This window comes from Macadamia integrifolia, chromosome 2, assembly GCF_013358625.1.
Source record: "Macadamia integrifolia cultivar HAES 741 chromosome 2, SCU_Mint_v3, whole genome shotgun sequence".
Taxonomy (NCBI): domain Eukaryota; kingdom Viridiplantae; phylum Streptophyta; class Magnoliopsida; order Proteales; family Proteaceae; genus Macadamia; species Macadamia integrifolia.
Genome location: NC_056558.1, coordinates 29,377,015 through 29,385,654, shown reverse-complemented (window position 1 = coordinate 29,385,654; position 8,640 = coordinate 29,377,015). Strand labels below are relative to the sequence as shown.

Here is an 8,640-nt window from a genome sequence, read left to right as displayed (position 1 = left end):
CCACATCATCAACAAAGATGTTCAAATCTTCAAGCAAGCAAAGGAAATCGTCCAAGGGTTGTGCGCAAGTTTGAAGGAGAGAGAAAAAGAGAGGAGAAAAAAAGGAAATAAGAGAGAAAATAAAAAATAATAATAATAAAATAAAGAGAAAATCGTTGGGTCTCCCATCTTGCACGATTTTCCTCCTCTCCCCTCCACATCAGCACCTCAATCTAGAAAAAAATCCTACCTTTTAGAAACCCAATTCGTTGGATTTTTTCTCCCCTTCCCTATAAATAAGAATCATGTAAGAAAGGGAGGCACTTCTCTTCTTAGGGTTTTTTTTCTTAGTTGCTCTCTCTCTCTCTCTCTCTCTCTCTCTCTCTCTCTCTCTCTCTCTCTCTCTCTCTCTCTCTCTCTCTCTCTCTCTCTCTCCCTTTAGTTCTAGTTTTAGTTTTTTTTCTATTAAATACTTTTACAATCCTCTTTTATTTAATGAATGCAAGCACTTTTGTCTTTGATTTAATCTTGTAATTTTATGTTTTGTGCAATAGAAGTTGTAATTTTTAAGTTCTAGTTCTAGGTTTAGTCCCAACTGACAAGAACAAGTTGTGGAGCATCTCCTTTCAAGTTCAAGTTTCTCTTTTAGATTTGTTTTCTCTAGTACTAGCAATTTTAGATTTGATTTATTCCAGATCAAGTTTTTAGTACTGGTAGTATTTCAAATCTCAATCAAGTTTTCAAGTTCAAGTAAATAGGCTTCTATAGTAGTCGTCTCACCCCCCCTCTCATTCCCTCTTCTTACTACTCTTTCATTATTAAATTAGGTTTTAAATTTTCATTTTTACATTATTGCTCTCTATTTTCCCCAAGGTTTATGGATATATTATGCTTTGGCTTTGCCCCTCTCTAGCTATGGAACCATCCTTTTATTTTGATTATTTATATTACATCGCTTCTCCTAAAGCCAAGTAGAAAAGCCCTTGTAAGTGTACTCTCCGGTCAAGTAGGGAAGCTCATATTATTTATGTGCATCCCTTGGGCTAAGTAGAGATACCTACTTGTGTGTCTCTCTCTAACTTTATTTTTTTTATTTTTTTATTTACTTTTCAGCACTTTTTATTTCAGTTATTTTCTTTTTAATTGTGTGGTTTAAGTATTTAAATTCCTAGATGAGGAATGGTTGTTCAATTTTTATTGCAATTGTAATTTTCAATTTTCCTAGATGTGTTGGTTATGACATTTTTTAGATGTATTTGTATTAGGACGGTAGTAGAAGTAAATCACCATAATCAATCGTTATACTTTCGCATTATTAAAAGAAGCTAAAAATAAAGTGGTTGTTCTTCTTGTGTTCGACCTGTTAGTTACACTGATCCATACACTTGCGGTTATTTTTAAAATTCAAATAAGTTTTTGACGCCATTGCCGGGGAGACAGTTCTATGTTATTTTTTACTTTCGTTTGGTAAATCAGAGTTCTTTATTTATTTTTATTTTTTAATTTTTTTATTATTCATTCTTGAGAAGAACAACTTGTAATAATAGTTGTATCAGTGGAGGTCACCAAGCTTCACAGTATGATAAAGACAAGTTTCATCCTATAGCAATACCTCAGGAATTGAGCAACCCCGGATCTCTACCGGTAAGCTTCCAAAAATCCAAAAAGCCAAAAAAAAAAAAAAATTCCATTCTTTTGTGCTTGTCTTATTCTACTTGTGGGTAGTCTTCTGTTGCATAAGTGCTAGGTGGATATGTAATATTGAGAATATGTTAGAAAAAAGAAATCCAACAAGTAGTGACATTATACCTATACTCTCATCAATGCCTTTCAATATAAGAGACCAACAGCCAAACCCTCCATCTAAATCTCTGAAAAATAGGTTCTACCCTGCTAGAGCAGCCCATCCTTCCTGCATAGTTTTACCACAAGCCCAGGGAAATAATTTTTAGCTCAAATCTCAGTTCAACACTATGTTGCCCCCACTTCCATGGGCTGCCTGTGAGGATGCATACCTATTTCTAAGGGAATTTTAGGAGGTTTGTATTCTGATTAAGGTCCAACAGTTGACTGATGATGTTGTAAAATTAAGGTTCATAACTTTTACGCTCAGGGACCAAGCTAAGAAATGGCTCTATAGTCTGCCTACCAATTCAATTACCACATGGGATGGGTTTACTATAGCCTTCCTGAAAAAGTTCTTTCCTATACATAAACCAATAAACTCAGGAGTGATATTCTTCAATTTAGGCAGAAACTTAGTGAGTCATTCTCCAAATTTATGAAGAGATTTAATGACCTCTCTTAGGAATGCCCTCACTATGGAATTGATACATGGCAACTTTATCAAATCATTTATAAGGGTATTGATTATCAGACCAAGCAGTTGTTAGAGTCTATGTGCCCCAAAGGTTTTACATCTTTTACAGATGAAGATGACGCTTGGAACTTTTTACTTGAATTGGCTGAGAAAACCAGAAAATGTGAGTCTACTCAAGAAATTGAGAGGACAAATAAGGGTTACCTTGTAGAAGGTGTTCTGGCAAAAAAGGCTAAACTTGAGAGTCTTATCAAAATACTCGAAGCCATAGTAGTCAAAGGACCTGCCCAACTGAACCAAATAAATCATTCTGTGCCTATGTGTAGTTGGTGCCAATCTCCCATGCATGTGATGGAGGAGTGCCTTAATATTTCTCGTGTGAATGGTTTGAATATAGGTCCTGAAAATGTGAATGCCATGTCCCAAAATGACCCTTATAGTCAGACTTATGATCCAAGATGGAGGAACCATCCTAACTTCTCTTGGAATCAAGCCAATAATCAAGTAGGTCCAAATTTTCAACCTTTGAGTCAAAGGCAGTTTGTTTGCCAACAAGCCAATCAAAGGAACATGCCCCCCAATTAGCAGAACAATTTTAGGATCCTCACTCAATCTGCTATTCCACCACCTTTTGTAAATCAACCTATAGGATTCATGAAAGGAGGAGGTGATTTGGCTAGGATTTCTTCTTTAGAAAAAGCATGGAACTTCTCATGAGTACTTTCATGACAAGCCAACATAACATAGAGAAGCAAAGCTCCCCACTTACTAATGTTTTGCATGAAAAAAAGAAAGGGAAGATGCCTAGTCAACCTGAACCAAATATCAAGAATGTGAATATAAAACATCAATCAGTTCCAAATCAGTAGAATTCAATTCAAAAGAGTCCACAATAAGAGCCCTCCAACCAATGTAATGTTGTTTATGCTTTTTGGAGTGGCCGAGAGTATCAATAGAGTGTTCCTAAATCTTTCCCATCTATTACTCTTATTAACTCTCGTTCTGTCTAGGACATAAGTGTGCATCTTATTTCAGGTTCGTCTGATGAACCTAAAGCAACTAAAGATGATTTAGTTGAGGAAACCAAACAGGATTCTTTTGAAAAAGAGCAAAATCCTAACAGTGCTTATGTTCCTCCTGTCCCATTTCCTAATCAGTTGGTAAACAAAAAAAAAAGACTGCTTTCATGAAAAAAATTTTAGAAGTCTTCAAAAAGATAGAAGTGAACATCCCTCTTTTGGATGCCATATCCCAGATGCCCACCTATGCAAAGGTCCTGAAAGATCTGTGTACTCACAAACATATTATTAGTGTGCTCAAAAAGACATTCTTGACAGATAACATTAGTTCCATAATTACTCAACCTATAGCCACCAAGTATAAGGATCCAAGGAGCCCTACCATAGCTTGTGTCATAGGTAACACCTACATTGAATATGCCTTACTTGACTTTGGCACAAGTGTGAATCTTTTGCCTTATCATATGTATAAGCAACTAAGATTGAGACAATTGAAAGCCACTGGAACTACTCTTCAATTGGTAGATAGATTTTTTAAGATTCCTAAAGGGATGGTTGAGGATGTCTTACTTAAAGTTGAGAAATTTTTATTCCCTATTGATTTTATTGTTTTAGACACCCAAGTAGTTGCCAACATTCAGGACTAGAATTACTCTTGGTAGACCCTTCCTTGCAACCTGCAATGCCATTATTAATTGTAGGAACGATACCATAAAACTTTCTTTTGGCAATACTTTTGTGGATTTTAATGTCTTTAGGTTGGGTAAGCAACCAAATCCCCATGAGAAGGAAGTTCATATGCTCCAGAAAATTCTAAATTCTATTGAGACATATTTTGATATTGATTTTGATTCTGAATTTTAAGAGTGGATGGAACAATTGGGTGGTTTTGATGATGAAATTATGTCTGATGTTTGGAGTCTCCAATCACCTATAGAGCCCTTAGAACCCCATTTCAATTATATTCCCAAACCTTCTATATTGGAGCCCCCTAAGCTAGATCTTAAGGAGTTGCCATCTGATTTGAGGTATGCTTTCCTAGGGCCTGACCAGACTCTTCCAATAATAATTTCTTCAGATTTGACTTCTGGCCAAGAAGAGGAATTACTTAAAGTGTTAAAATACAATAAGGAAGCCCTAGGTTGGAGCATGGCTGACATCAAAGGAATTAGCTATTCTATTGTTTAACATCATATTCACCTCATTGGGGGGTCCAAACCTTCAACGAAACCCCAAAGGAGAGCTAACCCAGTGATGAAGGAAGTCATTCAAAAATAAATTCTAAAGTGGATGGATAATGGGATCATTTATTATATTTTTAACAGGGGTAAGCATTTTTACAATAAATCATTTGAGGCCCTCATGAAGAAATTTGGGATCACCCATAAGTTGAAGCCCTTCATTGAGTTGTCATCTTCTGCTCTGGAAGAGGTCATGGATCTCCATGAGGCTCTTTACATAAATGACTAACTTTTACCCAAGTATAACCCACTTGCATTGTCTTTCCTTTTAATTCTTTCCATGCATTGAGGACGATGCATGACTTAAGTGTGGGGGAGGAAAACTTTTTTTTTTTGAGCTTGCTAAGGATGAAATCCTACTTTGGCTTTTGGTTAATGATCATACCATTCGTTTGCTTGATATATGAATATAAGAATTTTTTTTATTAAGGTACCCATCTTAAACACGTAAAAACACTGTTAAGAAAAAAGAAACAAGCTTGTGTCTTGAGATGAGACTCTCTTTTAAAAAATAAAAAAACCCTTGTTTTGTGGTGTTGCACCATATATAAGTTTGTGGGTTTCTTGTATTATTGATTTGGAGTTGAGACTTTCTTTTTTAATTTGGCATGTGTTGACAAATACGTAATTTTAAATAAAGTGTGGAAAGTGATATAAATGAAAAGTAAGAGTTGATTTATCTAGAACTAGACAAGGTATTGCACCTCAGGAAACATGGTGTCTTGATCGAAATTCCTAAGGAAGAAACTTTTGAAAGAACTCTAGCATCACTGTCTATGTGGGCATATGCAAAAAGCGAAGCTACATAATAACTTGGGTGTCTGGTGTTTGCTCCATTATGTCATTCAGGCCAACAATAGTGGAGTAGGATAGAGTTATTATAAAAAAAAAAAAAACCACATAGTAGGAAAATATATGTAAATGTTATCAATGCCTTGGTAATATGTTTAGTAAAAAACACTCCAATACCTTAGTTCTTGGTTCCCTATTACCTCACAAGTGGTCTTGCCTTAAGATAAGGATGTTTTGGAAGTGATAATGTGAGTTCCAAAATAAAGAAATATGTTGATGCCTGAAATTGATATGGGGTAATAAAAATTCAAGTGTGGGGGTCCCTAGATCAAATGTAACAGGAATTATCTTCGCTCTAGATTAGTATGACCCTTATGGCCCTTACCTTTAGCCAAGGTTGGGGTTTGTTTTTTCTAAATTTTAGGTGTATATTCACTACAAACACCCACGAGACACAACTCGTCCACTAGGGATGACCCAGGGGTTTAAAGGTTTGTTGCACATGCTAAATGCAACCGTGATTCCTACAAAAGTGAGTTGGGTTTTTTTTCTTTTATTCTTTTTCTTTTTGTTTTGCTTAAGGACTAGCAAAGTCTAAATGTGAGGAAATTCTAATGAGAGCATTTATGTGTGAAATCTAGAGTATAAAAGCATACATTTTACATCTTTAGAATAAAGCTACCTTGGGTTTTACTCTCTTTTTGCAGGTGTTATATTTTAAAGGCCTTAAGGACTGTCGAGCATTGTATCTCTAATTTTACATGTAAAAATGTCCCGTTTCTTTTTATTTACGAAGAGGAAGAAATTCTGAGTAAGATGGACGTGTTGCATTAAAAGTACTTATCCATTTGGTCACCCGTACAAGTGATTATTCTTTTCTGGCCAAAAAAAGAATAATAGACCAGAATTGAACCGAGATGTAGGTCAGCCCTTCTACAGTTGTCCTAGGGGTACAAAAGAATATTCTAAATGCCAACAAGGATCGATAGACCCCCTATTGAGTAATTGAAGATTCTTTTTTTTTTTTTTTTTTTGTAATAATAGCTACTTAGCGTAGTTGATGAGCTATGGTGTGTAAAAATCCTATGTTAACCAGGCGGTCTCAAGTTCGAACCTCTTGGCAGTTTTGAGGAAATCGTCCAAGGGTTATGCACAAGTTTGAAGAAGAGAGAAAAAGAGAGGAAAATGGGAAATAAGAGAGAAAATATATAAAAAAAAGAAAGAAAATTAAGAGAAAATCGTTGGGTGTCCCATCTTGCACGATTTTCCTCCTCTCTCTCCCCCACATCAACACCTCAATCTAAAAAAGAAAAACCTACCTTTTAGAAATCCAATTTGTTGGATATTTTCTCCCCATCCCTATAAATAAGAATCATGTAAGAAAGGGAGGCACTTCTCTTCTTAGGGTTTTTTTTTTTTTGTTTCTCTCTCTCCTCTCCCTTTAGTTCTAGTTTTAGTTTTTTTTTTTTTTTGCTATTAAACACTTTTGTAATCCTCTTTTATTTAATAAATGCAAGCACTTTTGTCTTTGATTTAGTCTTTTAATTTTATGTTTTATGTAATGGAAGTTGTAATTTTCAAATTATAGGTCTAGATTTAGTTCTAGATGATAAGAACAAGCTGTGGAGCATTTCCTTTCAAGTTCAAGTTTCTCTTTCAGATTTGTTTTCTCTAGTACTAGCAATTTCAGATCTGGTTTTTAGTAGTGGTAGTATTTCAAATCTCAATCAAGTTTTCAAGTTCAAGTAAGTAGGCTTCTACAGTAGTCTTCTGACCCCCCTCTCATTCCCTCTTCTTACTACCCTTTCATTCTTGAATGAGGTTTGAAATTTTCAGTTTTATATTATTGCTCTCCCTTTCCTCCAAGGTTCATGGCTAGATTATACGTTGGCTTTGCCTCTCTCTAGCTATGGAACCATCCTTTTATTTTGACTATTTATATTGCATCCCTTCTCCTAAAGCCAAGTATAAAAGCCCTTGTAAGAGTATTCTCTAGTCAAGTAGGGAAGCTCATATTATTTAAGGTGCATCTCTCGGGCTAAGTAGAGATACCTACTTGTGTGCCTCTCTTTAACTTTATTCTTTTTTTTTTTTATTTTTTTATTTACTTTTCATCACTTTTTATTTCAGTTATTTACTTTTTAATTGCGTGGTTTAAGTATTTAAATTCCTAAATGACGAATGGTTAGGATTAGATGACAATGATTAGGTAGTTTTATTTTTATTGCAATTATAATTTTCAATTTCCCTAGATGTGTTGGTTAGGACATTTTTTAGACGCATTTGTGTTAGGACGGTAATAAAAGTAGATCACCATAATCAATCGTTACACTTTCGTATTACTAGAAGAAGCTAAAAATAAAGTGACTACTCTTTTTGTATTCAACCCGTTAGCTACACTGATCCGTATGCTTGCAGTTACTTTTAAAATTCAAACATGGGCCTCAAGGCTTTAAAATGGGTAGTGCCATATTAAGGAGGCTAGAGGTTATCAATTAGTCCAGTAATCTCCCCCTAAGCAATGTAGGACTAAAGTTTGCATACTCTCACCGATCTCCTAAACTCTTTGGTACTTGTCGTATTCTTGGTGGGGACACCTCACTAAACTCCCAGGAGGGTCTGATACTTGTCGTATTCTTGGGTGTCACGTTAGTACCCACTAAATGGGTAGAGGGTGTTGAGAAGGCTTCTATAGTGCAAGGATCCACAGATGAGCAGAAGATACTCCGTACTAGTTATTCATTACAGAATGAAGCTAATGCGTGGTGGAAGGCTACAAGACCTATACTAATGGTCACTCATCCCACCCCTACCTAGGATCAGTTTGTTAAGGTATTTTCTGGGAATTATTTCCTAGAGAGTGTGAGAGATAGGAAGGAAACATAGTTTATGGCTAAACTTAAGGTCCAAAATCTGTTCGAGTATCAGTAGCAATTCGAGGCATTATACTATTTCGCACCAAATCATTTAAAGACTGATATAGTCAAGGACAAGAAATTTGAGAAGGGTTTGTGATCAAGCATAGAAGCATTGTTAGTTGCACAACACCTCTAGATATATGCAGAGGTAGTACAGGTTTCCAAATCAATTGAAGATAAACAGAGGGACAATTACCAAGTCTAAACATATGGAAGAGAAGTGACGACAGTTGGTGGCATAGGTTTCGACAGAGCAGAGACATACACCTACCTCATCTGCACCCCAGTATAGACAGCTGAGGTAGGCCAAGCATTACAGCAGCCTCGACCAGCAGCAGCAGTAGCACAACCTATGGGTTCTGTCAGATGCT

The 8,640-nt window shown here is 35.8% G+C and overlaps 1 non-coding gene across 1 annotated transcript; it reads right to left on the bottom strand.

Moving 5' to 3' along the window:
* Positions 1-2,200: 2,200 nt before the first annotated feature.
* Positions 2,201-2,307, bottom strand: LOC122072474. The gene has a single exon (XR_006138488.1). It is a non-coding gene; the product is annotated as a small nucleolar RNA R71 (small nucleolar RNA).
* Between the last annotated feature and the right edge of the window lie 6,333 nt (positions 2,308-8,640).